The sequence below is a fragment of the Lissotriton helveticus genome, chromosome 6, assembly GCF_964261635.1.
Source record: "Lissotriton helveticus chromosome 6, aLisHel1.1, whole genome shotgun sequence".
NCBI lineage: Eukaryota > Metazoa > Chordata > Amphibia > Caudata > Salamandridae > Lissotriton > Lissotriton helveticus.
In genome coordinates this window covers 89,444,378-89,459,800 of record NC_136067.1, presented here as the reverse complement: position 1 = coordinate 89,459,800, position 15,423 = coordinate 89,444,378, and the positions used below count along the sequence as shown (strand labels likewise).

At 47.1% G+C, this 15,423-nt stretch overlaps 1 long non-coding RNA gene across 1 annotated transcript in view; it reads left to right on the top strand.

Annotated features, from left to right (window-relative positions):
- Positions 1-5,161: 5,161 nt before the first annotated feature.
- LOC144761229 (uncharacterized) overlaps positions 5,162-15,423 on the top strand; it is a 132,299-nt gene continuing 122,037 nt past the window's right edge. Inside the window, exon 1 of the long non-coding RNA XR_013595638.1 lies at positions 5,162-5,296. This is a non-coding gene — a long non-coding RNA (uncharacterized LOC144761229). The remainder of the gene's footprint in view (positions 5,297-15,423) is intronic.

Here is a 15,423-nt window from a genome sequence, read left to right as displayed (position 1 = left end):
AAGATGTGAACTAGCTGTGGCCTCATTGCACATGAACAACAATCTCACAACCCCCCAACATAGGCACATAGGACTGTGTGTAGGAATGATAAAATCAGTAGCAGGCAAGGTGTGGTGTCCTCCATCATATGTGACAACAGAATGTCACTTTGCATACCTACTCACACACATCTGTGTGGACACAGTCTGTTTTGATGTGTAACATTGCTCTACATGGCCAGAGGTTGGACACCATACTCACATTGCTGAAGAAACGTAAGTGCACAGGTCTGCCAGCAAGTATCCTAAACACAATGTCTGTCTCACAGAGGTGGAGCCGTCAAAAGGGGCCAACACCCATTTTACATGCGTCAGTCAGTCCCTCCCTGGGTATGGACAATGCTCATTGAGGCACACGACTTGTCATTCTAATCAACACTCATCACAGTTGGACACTAGTGCAGTTGCGTAGACTTTATTAGCATATGTGTGTCAGTATGGACAAGGCAAGGGCCACAACATGCAGGGAAATGCTTAAGACACTTACATTCAGCATGGGAATATGTTGAGGTGCAAGAAATGGGGAGACAAAAATGTACACAAATCATTACGGATGGCAACGGTCTCAGCCCACCTTGTCTTGCTGGACGAGTCATGTGATGTTTGGCGTCTGCTCATTGCCCCGTGTCAGGGGACACGACTCACAGTCCATGGGATCTGCATAGTTCTCTACCACCGGACTACGCTGATTGTCTGCTCTGCTGACAGTGAGCAGGTGAAAGGGTCTGACAAGGTCACATGTCGTGCTACATTGCCATGTGTGTACTCTCCCCCCAGCAGTATGTCCGAATTGGGAACGTTGCCAAACACCGTTGTGCTGCTCCGCCCATGGAACTGCATCACCTTGCACAGGTGTGTGTACACACGCGTAGTTCCACGCACATGCATTCTGAGTCCAGGTGAAGGCAGACATGTCCACTGTTGTGGTGGGATATGTGAGCATTCCCCAAGATGCAACAAGGTGCGGGGACCTGTGCTGTGGGTGACAATCAGATGTGGCTGCAGGAAAGTAGTTACTCATCCATGAATGCGAGCGCAGCTTCATGGGCATCTGTTCCAAGAGTATATTGTTGTCGAGTTCAAGGAACACCAGGGAGAGCCCATCCATTAACTGGTCTGGGCAGATTTGCTCAGTCCACGCCGTTTCACCAATCCACAACACAGACCAATAGGGGAGCACCTCGATGTGGTCACTGCACACAAGGAGTTGTGCAATCTCCCGTGCACAACTGCCAGCACATACGCCAAAGATCAGTGCATCCCATGCACGGGTATTCCGGTGACACTCCTGTTCGTGGGCCAACAGTGGGTGCTCTATCAGGTTATAATCCAGTTCAGCCACTGTTGCGTTGGATAGGCAGACAACCATGGGCCACTGGAATGTGCATGATTGACAGTGGATCCAGGGACGTAGGCAAGACGGAAACCCAGACGGAAACTGATTTGCAAAACTGCATTGCATTGGCGCTGATCCCAACAGATGCAGCTTCGTGCATGGTACAGTTCCATGTGACAGGGGTTGTGCATGTGCCCGAGAATACCAGCCATTACTTTTGTTGGTTTCGTAGCACCGGCAATCCTCAGACCAGCGGTGGACGATATGCCACAGCTCTCGGCAATGAGTCGTATGTGTGTGCAATGTTTGGACGTATGGGTTATTCTTAACCAATGTGTCAAGGGCATCCCTTGCAGGTGTAGCTCATGCAGAGACGAGTGTGTGTGGGGTGTGGACACATTGGTCTTTCATTAGCGCAGTTCGTGGAGTGAGAGTGAGAGTCGTCGGAGGCTGGTATGGTATCTCACGCAGGGTGTGCCCGATGCATTCAGGACCAAGGTTGGAGGTTTGGTTGTCCTTCCGCCTTGTGTATTGAGACAAAAGAGCTTTCATACCTAATTTTAGTCTGACTTCTCCTTGCATTTCTTTAAACGTAATGTGGCCTTCGCTCTGACTTTGATGCCAGGCCTTAGATTTGGGGTGCACCAATTGCGAAACACACGCAGCAGTTGTCATGTTTGAATGAGCAAAGGGACCAATTGGCCTTGCGTTCCTTGTTCAGTCTCTCTTTCTCTCACTTTCCTTCTCTCTCTCACTCTCTTTCTCTCTCTCTCTCTGTACTTTGATGAGTGCCTGACACACCTTCTTATCTTGGATATTGTCTTGCAGGCTGTGACTCACAGATTGTCCAGGGATGCCCGCCGGGACTCTTCAAAATAGTTGTTTGGAGACATATTTGAAAGTGATGTTTTGTTTGGACTTTCAATGGTGAATTAATTTATCAGATTTGCTGTACTCAAATGTATGTTGATTGTTGTAAAGGTGCGACATCAGGCGAATGCTTTTGTTCATGATTTTGTGACAGTGATGTGCAATCTTGGTCTGGGGGAGGTGGAGTGTGCCTGGGGTAGGGAGCACGGGTGGGGGGGTAGTGGGTGGTCCTAGGGGTGGTGGCGGTAGATGTTGTGGTCCTCTTGGGTGTCCAGCCTGCATGATCAGTGGCTCCATGGCATGTGTTGCCCTTCAGGTGTGGCTCTGGCCTGGTCTCCCTTTTCTGGTGTAGGCTGTCGTACGACTTTCCACCAGGTCAGAGCAGGTGTTAATTTCCTGCTGCTAACGTGCCTTATCGCATGTTTTGTGATCTTATGGCCGATCTAGCTGGTCGTTGAGAATGTTGCGGAGTGGTGTTGTCACAGCTTTTGGCACGGGAATGCCTACTCTGCATCTCATTAGCGATAGTTGCCGGGGTCATCTGTGGCGATGTTTTTTGCGGCTGCTATCTCAGGTACACTGTTGATATGGGCTGTTAGCACCAGCTTGTGCATGGGGAGATACATTTATTGCGACTATGGCTGCTAAAAACTGCTGATAACTCGGCGATAGTTCCTTGAGAATATGCCCCCAAGTGTCTTTGTATACATCCTCATTCCCACACCTCACTCCTCATTCTCATCACTCACCCTTCACATTCATGCTCACCCTGCACTCACAGCGATCACACTGCTCACCATGCACTCAAACCAATTCACCCTCCTCCTACCCTGCACCCACATGAGCACACCACTCACCCTGCACGCACATGACACTCTACTCACTTGTCAACTTGTCACTTTTACTGTTCACCCTACACTCACAGTCATCAGAAGGAGCTCACACTGTTACTTTACACTCACACTGTTCTTTCTCCTCTTACCCTGTGCTCACACGGGCACACCGCTAACCTTGTACGCACAGCAACCACAATGCACTTGTCCCTCGCCATGAACTCACGCCGTTCTCCCTCCACTTACTCTTTAGTCACATCAGCACACTGCTCACCCTGCACTCACACCACTCACCATGCAATCACACTTTTCACCTTGCACTTACATAAGCTCACCACTCACCCTGCACTCTTGTACCACTTTACTCACCTGTCACTCTCACTGCTCACTTTGGAGTTTCACTCAAGCAAGCACATTCCTCACCATGCATTAATTTCTCTCATTCTGCACTTTCATCCGCACCCAAACTCATAAGTCACATCACTCACCCTACAGTCACTTCTCTCACCCTACTCTACCACTGTCACATCACTCACTGTGCATTCACATAGGCACTCCTGTGTGCGTTGCGCCGAGGCTACTGGTGAGTGCTATTGGAATCGGAGCAGGCACCTCCTGGTTTCATGGAAGGTTTTATTCTAGTGCAGCCACGGGGAATAAACAGGACATGCTGGGCAGCCGCTGTGCACACTGGAGAGCACAAGCGCTGTGCAGGCAAAGGACGGAGCTGCCGGAAGGACAGGCTTGCGTCCAGCCTTCCTGTACAGTCGTACCTTGGAGAATAACTGACTCTGACCTGGTATCGGAGTCCATCGGGGGCTGCAGCGCGGGATCACCAGAGAGCGGCCGGGCCAGCAAGGACCTCCGCTGCTTGCAGAGGGCAGGGTAGCTTACGGGAGCGGGGTGACTCAACCTATGAGCCGAGGTGTGACTGCGCATGCTTTCTTCACAGACACTACCATCTTCAGCTCTCTACTCCACCTTAGTGCGGCCGGACGATATAAGAAGGCAGGAACTACATTAAAAACAAGCATTTGCATTGCAATACGACTCACATTTTTGCAGGATGTATTGCCATAAAAATGGGAGTGTGGACATTTAACAAGGCACAAACGGGAGTGGGGGTGAGAGTGAGGCGAAAAGTAACGAACTGCGGAGGGTGCGGGGGGGGACACGCAGGGGAAAAAATAGTGTTGAGTAAAGGGGCCAATAGCCCCGGATGTGTACAAATTGCGCCATGGACGTTAGGAGGAGGGACTAACATGCTAAAAACCAATCAGAAGGCAGCATTTCAGATGTAAGCCAAACAAAAAGATGGGTGGAGAGTGGGCGGAGCTTACAAAAAGCTTCCCCGTATAGTATATACAATGTCTTGCCAAGCGAGAAACGCATGCGCTGCAACGGTAGACGAGACCTAAAAAACAATGAAGAGAAAAAACATGCATTTGCACATTACTTGGATTTCCCCTGCGTTTGTACCTTGCCTTAGGAATGAAAGCTGCGACAGGCTAAACTTTCCAGGTGTACTCGTGTGAATGTTTGTGAATTACAGATTTCAGTACACTGGCACTGGTGCTTGAGCATACATCTAGAGGTGTAAATGCACAATATCTTTTTTTGTAAATCTCTGTTTTTTAAACTTTTATTAACATGCATTTGCAATGCAATAGGTCTCGCATTTTCGAAACTTTTACCTATTGATATAGTTAAATGACAATGCCTTTTATTATTGCATGTTTTTAAACTCATAAATAAAAGGCATTGTCATTTACAATGCTAATAGCTCAAAATCTCGCAAATGCGTGACCTATTGCATTGCAAATGCTTGTTTATGATGTTATCGAGCTTGACCTAGGACGACCAGAAGGACGGCGGGCATCCCAAATGAGGAGGACCAGGAGGAGTGAACTTGAAGGTCACATGCATGTATACTCCGTGTTTACTTCCTGGCGCGTGTAAATGTTTTTTAATCTTTTTATTTGCTTTCAGCCACGAGGCCGTGCTGAAGGCGGCACGCGGTGTCACGTCACGCGGTTTACCTTACGGCGGCCGACGCGCCTGTGAACTGCGTCACCCAGGGTGAGGGCTCGCTGCTATGTTATTACATGCAGCCGATGCCCGGGCCCACTGCGCTGCCACCGGGAGACGGCCCAGCTCAGCCGGTGCTCGGGACGGACCCTCCTCCGTGACCCGGAAGCATCTCGCCCACCAGCCCTGGGTGAGTACCGCGCCGCTGCCTTGCTTCTGCACTTTGTTTTACCTTCACAAATTCTGAGCTTTAAACTACCAGAACGCAGTAAAAGTAAAAGTAAAAATCCGATCAGACAATCTGCTCACATTTGACATGCGACAATGTCTTCATCACTTAGTAAATGTGGGCGAGCCAAAACATTAATAGGGCGAGCCGAGCCAAAGGCCTGGTTGTCTCTTGCGGCTCGTGCATAAGCAAAGCCCTGCAAAGGTTTGCCTTAAATCAATCAACATCCCATGAATATGACGATGAATCCCTTCAAAGTTCAAAACGATTTCATTAATATGTGGGAAAGTTGATATTAATAGGTCACATTATAGCACTGGAATGTACTTATTAAAAGTGTTACTTCGAACCCCTTCTACCGGGCCCCACCCTGGCAACAGTGCCATTAATGAGCTACGAGACTAAACTGTTCTCACGTGAGCCCTGTAGGTGGCACTTTTTTTAGAGATAAGTCAACTTTGTAGTTCAAAGGTGTGAGAGGTAATGGGTCTTGCGGATTTGCCCGTCCTAAAAATGGGGAATCCCTCACCCATTCATTTTGTAGAAATATAGGTGAACCAGGACAGGTAAGTATATCAATAGTATTTTTGAAAACCAGAATATTCATGAATAATGTCGAATTCACGGTAGTTGTGAGGTCTTTATTTTCCCAAAAATCCAGAGCTAAAAAAGTGATTCTTAAGAGCATCAGAATCACTAAATCCCAACCTTACATTAGCCCATCCTACGCGTGTTTCGCCCGTCTTCGGCATGCAAGCCTGGGGCTTTTTCAGTTCAAAATGAAAGTCTAATAACAAAGGAACCCTGAAAGAGATGAGGTATTTTGTTCCCGTTTGGGAAATGTAAGGCGTGTATTGTCAGTAAAAGAACACTAACATATAATGTACCAGGTTTGAAAGAGTGTACAACAATTAACAAGTTTCTTACGTGTAACACTGCTTATGCGGGATATTGCCTAATATGTCCATGTGGATTTAGGTATATAGGAAAGCCCTATTCACTCCATTAAAATTCGAATTCTGGAACAGATGCATGCTATAGCCAACAAGCATTTGCAATGCAATAGGTCTCGCATTAGGAAAGTGTGAGCTATTTGTATTGTAAATGAAATTTTTTCAAAAATATCTGTTGGCTTTGAAAATATATAAATTAATAGCATTGTTATTTACAAAGCCAATAGCTTACACTTTCCTAATGCGAGTCCTATTGGCTATGGCAATTCTTTTTGGTAGCAAGCAAGGACAGTGCTGATGTGGTGCTGAGTGATGTGGTTGGGCTGAGTGATGTGGTGGTGTATTAGAGTGATGTGGTGGTGTCCCAGAGTGATGTGGTGGTGTCTGTGAGTGATGTGGTGGTGTCTGTAAGTGATGTGGTGGTGTCTGTGAGTGAGGTGGTGGTGTCTGTGAGTGAGGTGGTGTCCCTGAGTGATGTGGTGGTGCCCCTGAGGGATGCCCCTGAGTGATGTGGTGGTGCCCCTGAGTGATGTGGTGGTGCCCCTGAGTGATGTGGTGCTGTCCCAGAGTGATGTGGTGGTGTCCCAGGGTGATGTGGTGGTGTCCCAGGGTGATGTGGTGGTGTCCCAGAGTGATATGGTAGTGTCCTAGAGTGATATGGTGGTGTCCTAGAGTGATATGGTGGTGTTGTGAGGCGTGCAGCAGTGTGAGGCATGCAGCAGTGTGAGGCGTGCAGCAGTGGCAGCAGTGTGAGGCGTGCATCAGTGTGAGGCGTGCAGTAGTGTGCAGCATGCAGCAGTGTGAGTAATGCAGCAGTGTGCAGCATGCAGCAGTGTGCGGCGTGCAGCAGTGTGAGGCATGCAGCAGTGTGAGGCGTGCAGCAGTGTGAGGTGTGCAGCAGTGTGAGGCGTGCAGCAGTGTGTGGCGTGCAGCAGTGTGGTGTGCAGCAGTGTGGTGTACAGCAGTGTGAGGCGTGCAGCAGTGTGAGGCGTGCAGCATGCAGCAGTGTGCAGCATGCAGCAGTGTGCAGCGTGCAGCAGTGTGAGGTGTGCAGCAGTGTGAGGCGTGCAGCAGTGTGAGGCGTGAGGTGAGGGGGTGTGAGGGCGAGAGGGTGTGTGAGAGTGGGTGAGGGTGAGAGGATGTGAGGGTAAGTGAGGGTGTGTGGGGGTAAGTGAGGGTGAGGGGGTGTGAGGTTGAGGGGGTGTGAGGGTGAGAGGATGTGTGAGGGTGGGAGGGTGTGTGAGGGTGAGAGGGTGTGTGAGAGTGAGAGGGTGAGTGAGAGTGAGGGTGTGTGAGGGTGAGGGTGTGTGAGGGTGAGGGGGTGTGAGGGTAAGGGGGTGTGAGAGAGGGGGTGTGTGAGGGTGTGGGTTCTGAGGGTGTGTGGCAGTGTGAGGGAGAGGGTGAGGGGTGTGATGGTGAGGGGGTGTGAGAGTGAGGGGGTGTGTGAGGGTGAGGGGGTGTGGGTTCTGAGGGTGTGTGGCGGTGTGAGGGGGTGAGGGTGTGTGAGGATGAGGGGGTGAGGGTGAGGGGTGTGAGGGTGAGTGTGTGTGAGGGTGAAAGGGTGTGTGAGGGTGGTTGAGAGGGTGAGTGAGGGTGAGGGGGTGTGTGAGGGTGAGCGGGTGTGAGGGGGTGAGGGTGAGTGAGGGGGTGAGGGTGAGCGAGGGTGAGAGTGTTGTGAGGGTGAGTGAGGGTGAGAGGGTGTGAGGGTGAGTGAGGGTGAGAGGGTTGTGAGGGTGAGGGGGGTGAAGGTGTGAGGGTGAGTGAGGGTGGGTGAGGGTGAGTGACGGTGAGTGAGGGTGTGTGAGGGTGAGTGAGGGTGAGAGGGTGACAGGGTGAGGGTCCGAAGTAAATGGTGGCAGGGCAGACATCATTGCAGCTAGCAAGTCGATATTGAAAATGTGTTGACCATTTCCTGCACGTTATCTTCCCTCTTTGTAATAAACATGGTAAGTTGATAAATTACACAGTAAATGTGGCTCAAAAACATTTGTATACTCTCTACTCCGACCAAGGCTGGAATTAGTCACTAGTTACAGACCTGAAGACTGGATGTGCTCTCTCTGAACACACTGCAGCGGGAGAGCTGTGAACATCGGCCCGGTCAGATCTGCACACAATTTGTCATAGACAGACAATAAGCACATTGCATGGAGAGCAAATGTTCCTTCTGCTGGACTACGAAGCACTCTGTAAGACATAGACACACACTACATGCTCTACTGCACAACCTCATGAACACACTACAAAGTCCGCAAGAGCTAAAGATAGAGCTAGGCAAACCCAAAGCGCAGCATACGTATATCTACGGAAATCTAAGATGAAGCAAAATTAAACACAAGGCTCACGGTGCCCTCAAGCCACAGTCTAGCACACCATGACTGGGAATCCATCTTAGACGGAGCCATAATGAGCGAGTGGCCAACAGACCCTGTAAATCCCAGTGGGGTACACGTGTTACTATGGTAATCCCTAAACTAAAGCCACAATAAACATGTGGTAAATTGAGACTATAAACAACAAGCTCTCGGCATTGCTGTGGGGGAGGCGGGGGAGCAGAGCGCATTCCTTTGAAATGTGATGATGGGGGGGGGGCAGGGGAGAGGAGCAGCCACATCAATGGAGAGCTGATGAAGTGCTAGGACTCCGCACGGCCAGACTGACTTTTGCGTGGCGCACAGCGTACTTGGGAACACAGGGACATATAGCATGGGACAGAGTAGCAGCGTAAGAGGGACAGAAATGCATATTTTTAGCGCACAGCATGGGCGGGGGGGCAGAATGTGACAGAGGCAGAGCGTGGGCAGAGTGGGACGCAGCACGGATGTGGGTTCAGAGGGGCACATAGTATGAACGGGGGTGGGGGATCAGAGGCAATATGTGAAATGAGCAGAACGTACCATGGGGCAGACAGAGTGGCGCACAGCATGGATGGTGTTGGGGGAACGGAGAAGGCAGCATGTGACTGAGAGGCAGAGCGTGGGCAGGAGACAGCGTGGCGCGCAGATTACTTGGGTAGAGAGGGACACTTAGCATGGGGCAGACTATCAGCGCGAGAAGGGCAGAAATGTTGATTTTTAGCGCACATCATGGGTGGGCGGTAGTATGTGACAGAGGCAGAGCGTGGATAGTTTTTAAGACATAAACTTAAAGAGAGGGCTAAGCGTCCCGGCAGACAGCGCCCTAATTTAAGCTCGGACACTGTTATAGAAGCAGCCGAGGGCAAGAGACTGCCCGCTGGTAAAAAAAAAAAAAAAACAAGCAGAAAAAAAATGCAGGAAAGAAGGAAATAATGCTACAAAGAATGAAATACAGAAGGATGCAAGGAAAGATGGAAAAAAGAAAGTCAGTAAAGAAGAAAATAAAATGGAGATTGGAAGAAGGAAGGAAGGAAAGAAAAACGGAAAGTAGGAAAGAATGAAGGAAAGAAAAAGAAGTAAAGAAAGAAATAAGTATAGCAAAATGGAAAGATACAGGTAAATAAATAAAGAGAAAAATGGAAAGAAGGAAGTGAAGAAAAAGATTAAAGGGAAGAAAAAGAACTAAACGAAGGAAAGAAAAAAGAAAGATTAAGACATTTGTGCCAGCTGTTCATTGCAACAATGCTGCCTTTACAAGTGTCATTCTCTGCAAAGTATGTTTATTTGCTGGTAAGTTGTTGAAGATGTCTGGCTAAAATTGCCCTGCACAGTGGCAAATGTTTGTAATCTGCCTTGCCCCCCATAAAAGTCTGTGTAGAATTAGTAAACAGGAAATAGGCAGACAAAACGCCATTATCTCAATGATAATGGTATCAAAAACATGCACTAATGTATTTTAAACATACCTGGGAGCATCGGGGATTCAACGTACTCTCCCTTAGACTCTTGTTTAAAAAAAAAAAAAAAAAAAGAAAGCAAACACGGCTATGTGCTTTAGCAAAATGTACTTGATAAGCTATCTCGGTTACCAGGCACGTGCGGGGCTACAATGACTATCTTCGGAAGAGTTAAGTAGCAGAGGAAACATTTTTGCGAGACATTCCGATCGGCCTGTGGGGCATTATGACATCACAAACTTCAGCATTGTGGAGGGCAGGCCGTTATTAAATGTTAGTGCCCCCTTTCCAAGCAAGGTATTTGGCTACTAGCGCTAGATCATTCAGTTTCATGTTATCATATAGTTCCTGCTTCAACCTCAGAAAGGGGCCCGTCCTTGGAGGCAGACGATTAAGTTATTCATTAAGAAGTAAGCAAATAACGGACGTCATTACATCACCATAGGCTAAATAATGTGTACCAGATTGACCATTACACATACCTCACATTTTTCGACGGAGAGGGCATGATGGATTCACGTGCGGATGGATTGGTTTGTGCCCAGATAGCTTTCTGTAAGATGTGCATTGTGAGATATATTACTGTGTTTAACTTAATGCCTCGCGCTGCTTTCTGTGGTAATTCCCATTGATCAGTGGGCGCGCGGGTGTTGTCACTGGCGGCAGCGGCTGCACTTAGTTACTGTACTAAGAGGATTTCTGCCGATGTCCGTGAGCTAATTAGGGGATGCCAATAAAAACATATTTGTACAGGGAGCATAGGGGGCTTCAGTGCTGTGACTGACAGACTGGCACTGACTGAAATGCCTTGTGCATTCTCAGGATAGCTGCAGCGTTGGCGGTGAAACCACACACCCTTGCCTTGCTGTGCGGCTCCACAGTGCACTCTTTGAGGAGGTTGTCAACAACGTCATTGCCTAAAATCTCGAATGTACTAGTTTCTTAGAAGTTGAAACTGTTCGAGGTTTAATTTTTGGGCACCTTATGTTAACATGAAGTGGGAGCCATTACTAATCAAGGGCAGGGACCCGCGAGTGATGTGTGCGGTCCGGCATTGTGAAAGTAAAAGCATCCATGGCGCTACGAAAATAAACAAGTCAGATGGGGGTGGGGGGGCAGGGGAGCAGGGGAGCGAGCGAGTGGGAGGGAATGAGCATATGGGGTGTGAGTGAGGCCAAGCGCGCGCTGGCGAAGTGGCACGCTTCAATACTTCACATGCATTGGGAGGAATCCGCGCTTGTTCAAGAGTTTGTTTCGCCTCCTATACACTCGCCTATTAATCCCTGTGGGATATAATAGTCAAGACCTAAAAAGGATGCCACGTATCCAGTGGCCAGGCATTTTGCTATTTTGGCATAGACCGTGTATTACCTAATGTGAAAGGGGGTGATAGGATCTCCAAACTTCGTAGGCAAATCACTAAGAAATCATCAATATACCTCAACGAGCCAATAACATGATTTTTCAACGTGCTCTCATACTTGACTTTTAAGAGTAGTTCTTCTCGTAAATCCGTACTCGTAAAGCGCAAACTACTCACTCTTGCGGGTCTCAAGGCGTTGGGGGCCGTTTTGAAAATTAAGTCAGCTATTGCCCAGAGTCACATGGTGCTGAGCTGCCGTCGGAGATCGAACCGTGAACCCTGTGCTCCAAAGGCAGCTGCCCTGGCCGCTGCACCACACCTCTCCACCAGTTCTACCCGTCACCCCATATGGAGCCAGGCATAACAAGGTGAAAAGCATGCCCCCATTGCTACACCCCGCGTTTGCTGGAATACTTGATTCTGAAATAAAAAATAGTTATTTTCTATACAGAATGAGATCATGTTCGCAAGCATTTTGTTATGTTGATACAGGTGCATTGGCCTAGAACCTAAATAAAGTTCTACGGCCTAAATGCCGTTTTGGTGATGAATGCTGGTGTATAATGAAGTAACGTTGAGGGACATTAGTAGATACTTTGGTTCCCACATTATAGTTAATTATATTTCTTAGCAAGTCACTAGTGCCCTGTATAAATGACGGCAATGATCGTACATGCTCCTGTAGAAAAAAGTCTATGTAGCGGGAGGTGTTTTCTAGCAAGCTTTTTCATGCAGATATGATCGGTCTGCTAGGCGGTTTACATGCATCCTTATGTATGTTAGGTATAAAGTATATCACCGGCAATGCCGGTTGGGTAATCATATTTGAAGTATTTCAGTTCATCACCAAGAAGCCTTCACTATTTGGAGATTACTCCTTTTGTAACATTCTCTATCATTTCGCTGTTTTTTTGCTCCTTCCATACAGTCCTTTCTTGGCCAAATTACCACGTTTCCTCCTTTATCAGAGTTCCGTATGATGATTTGATGATTCCTTTGTAATTTCTTATTCAGTTGGTAATACTTGTCACTCTGATAATGATATCTTTTGTGAGCATCTGATATTCGATAGTTCAGTTTTTTTTATTTCTGAGGTTACATGATCGTTGAAAATATCTAATGAGTCTCGTAACATGATAGGTAGACTTGGGTTTGAATTTGGTGTGCAGAGTCCCAAAGGTATTAGGCAATTGATTGATTAGTTCGCCTGTGTCTTCCATATTTTCATGTTGCAATTGATGGAGATCCGTTAGTAATTCAACGTCCGCTGATGTTAGGATGCATGGACTTAATACACTAGTATGTTCTATTGAGAATTGGTTCTTTTTGTTTGTGTTTCGCAGAAGATGGTATTTGCTCAATTTTAACTTTCGAATAAACTTGCACACATTTATGCAAGTTTGAGCATAGCTGAAGTTGCTTTCTGGACAGAACGATAACCCTAAAGTAACAGTTGTGTCTCAGCCTCATTTAGAGTTATCGACGACATGTTTATTATTGTAGTAGAATCTTTATTGATGTTATTTATTTGCGTTTCCATTTGTTGTTTACTGTTTTTTTGAAAAGTTTTGCCATTTACGGCACTATTTGCGTCTTTCACTGTGCTTTTTGTTGCGTCTTTGTTTGGGTTCGCATTTTGAATCCTTGGACATAAAGTTTGCCGTCTGTCCTGTCCCAGGACGTTTACCTCCCCCAGGACGTTTACCTCCCCTGCCAAAGAGAGTTTTGGAAACCCCAAACATGGGCCTCCTCTACTTTGCTGTGATTCGCGCTCTAAGGCTGAGTTGAGGTCAGATACGGAGGTGGAGATTTGAGTATTGGCACTGGTACTCACTTGACTGACCATTCTGGATGTCTCTTTTATTCCAGCTTTTAGGGAATCATATTTTTTTGAAAATGTAAAAACTTGTCCATTTTCGTAGTCCTGCTGTTCACCCTGGAATTTTAAAGCTTTCCTCTTTTCAATAAAATCCTTCTCTCTCTGTAACCTTATCAACATATCCTCACAGTATTTACTGATAGTTTTTGTAACTTCCAATCTATTGATTTCTTCATTTAAATCATCAATCTTTTTTTAAAATTCAACCCGGTCGCTTTCTGCATACTTAACCATGATTTGTACAAGTTTTCTAGAGGAGTCCAGATTACACTCACCAGCCCATTCACTTAGCATCCTTGGATCAGGATTTTCATAGCTCCGTGGTATCATGATCCGTATTCTGCCAACCTCTAGGTATCTATGGAACGATTTGTGTTCCCACCATTTGTCTTGTTCGCTCTTTATGAGCTTTCTAGTTTTGTATACATATATATGTTTGTTTTTATCTATACTACTATTATAAAGAGAGAGCTGAAACCTTTGAGGCGGGTAAACTCAAGAAGTACAGCACCAATCACAACACCCAATACACCATTGTAAAGGGTAGTTGCAGCAGATGGACATAGGCTATACAGCTGGCCACCATATACATTAGAAAGGTCAAAGAACCTTAGGGGTAAAGTAGTCCCTTGTGGGCGTTGGCGTGGGCGTGTCAAACTCCACTTGGGCGTGGGCGTGGGCGTGTCAAACTACACTTCACATTATTAGTTTGTGGGCGTGCACCGTTCTCAGAGGGGCGTGGCAGAACAGCGTTGTCAGAGGGGCGTGCCACACATTTTTAAAAAATGGCCGCGTACTTCACTAGCGTGCCTTTCAGAAGCAATGTGCAAGCCCATTCACGCTCCAACTTCAAAACAAGCTGCACCGCATCAGGCGCCGTTAATCATATATTGTGCGAACCAACCTTTGTGGGCATAAGTGTTAGCGTTGTCACATGGGGAAAAAACAAAATTATACTAAAAAGGGGTGTGGCTTGTGCCAGGAATGTGCGCGCACATTAACCATCCACCTTGCCGTTCTCATGATGCGACATTACTGATATATAGTGCGCCGCTAACTTTTTAGGCGTCAGCGTTGTCGTAGGGGGTTGTACTACAATTAAATAAAAAAAAGGGGCCCGGATTGCGGAAACATTCACGCTCCGCCTTACCGTTCTGATCACTTCTCACACGTACCTCTTCAAACAACAAGCTGCTCAAAACTGCCTTTGCAAGCACGGGATCACGCAGGGCACTCTCAGCGTACACAGCACTCTCAGCCTACACACGTTAACTTGAAAGACAACGCTCGTGGCTTCAAACCAGCCCTCGCAAGCACGGAATCACACGCCGGACACTGCTTAAAGCTGAGGACGCACACACAACAAAGGAGCTGCAAATACGGGCCACCTAACAAGCCACATATAAACAACGCACTTACTAACACTGCATGCAGAACCACACAAACACCTTCCAAAAACATTACAAAGTGAAGGGGCACGGTCAAATTAACATCAAACACAACGCACTTGCACACACAAAAGCTTAAATACTCAAAGCTGAGGACGCACACAGAACTAAGGAGATGCAAATACGGGACATCTAAGGAGGCACATATAAAAAACGCTGTGAAACATTACACACATAACATTTCATCCCCGGACAACGTCGGGACGGGCTGCTAGTATATATATATATATATATATATATATATATATATATATATATATATATATATATATATATATATATTTCGCTCCATATTCCACCTTAAGGCGCAGCTGCACTCTTCACGACGGGTTGCATGCACGCACGGAGGTGGGTCCATGCCAAATATCAACGCTCCAGTTTCAAAGAAACTTGCTGCACTCGCGGGGTCCTTTTTAAAATAACTTTATTTGCAAGGACGCGTTTCGGCTGTGTGCCTTCTTCTGCTTGCTTCATAAATAAAACGTCACTGGCATGATTGCCTATGGTCGCATCGTTGCGTACCAAAGGCCAATGTCTCGTGAGAATTTTCCTGAGGTTAGTGTGATACCTATTGAACCCCGTGATCAGTCTAGAAGGTAGGCGCTCATTACCCTCAGTATTGGTCACTACC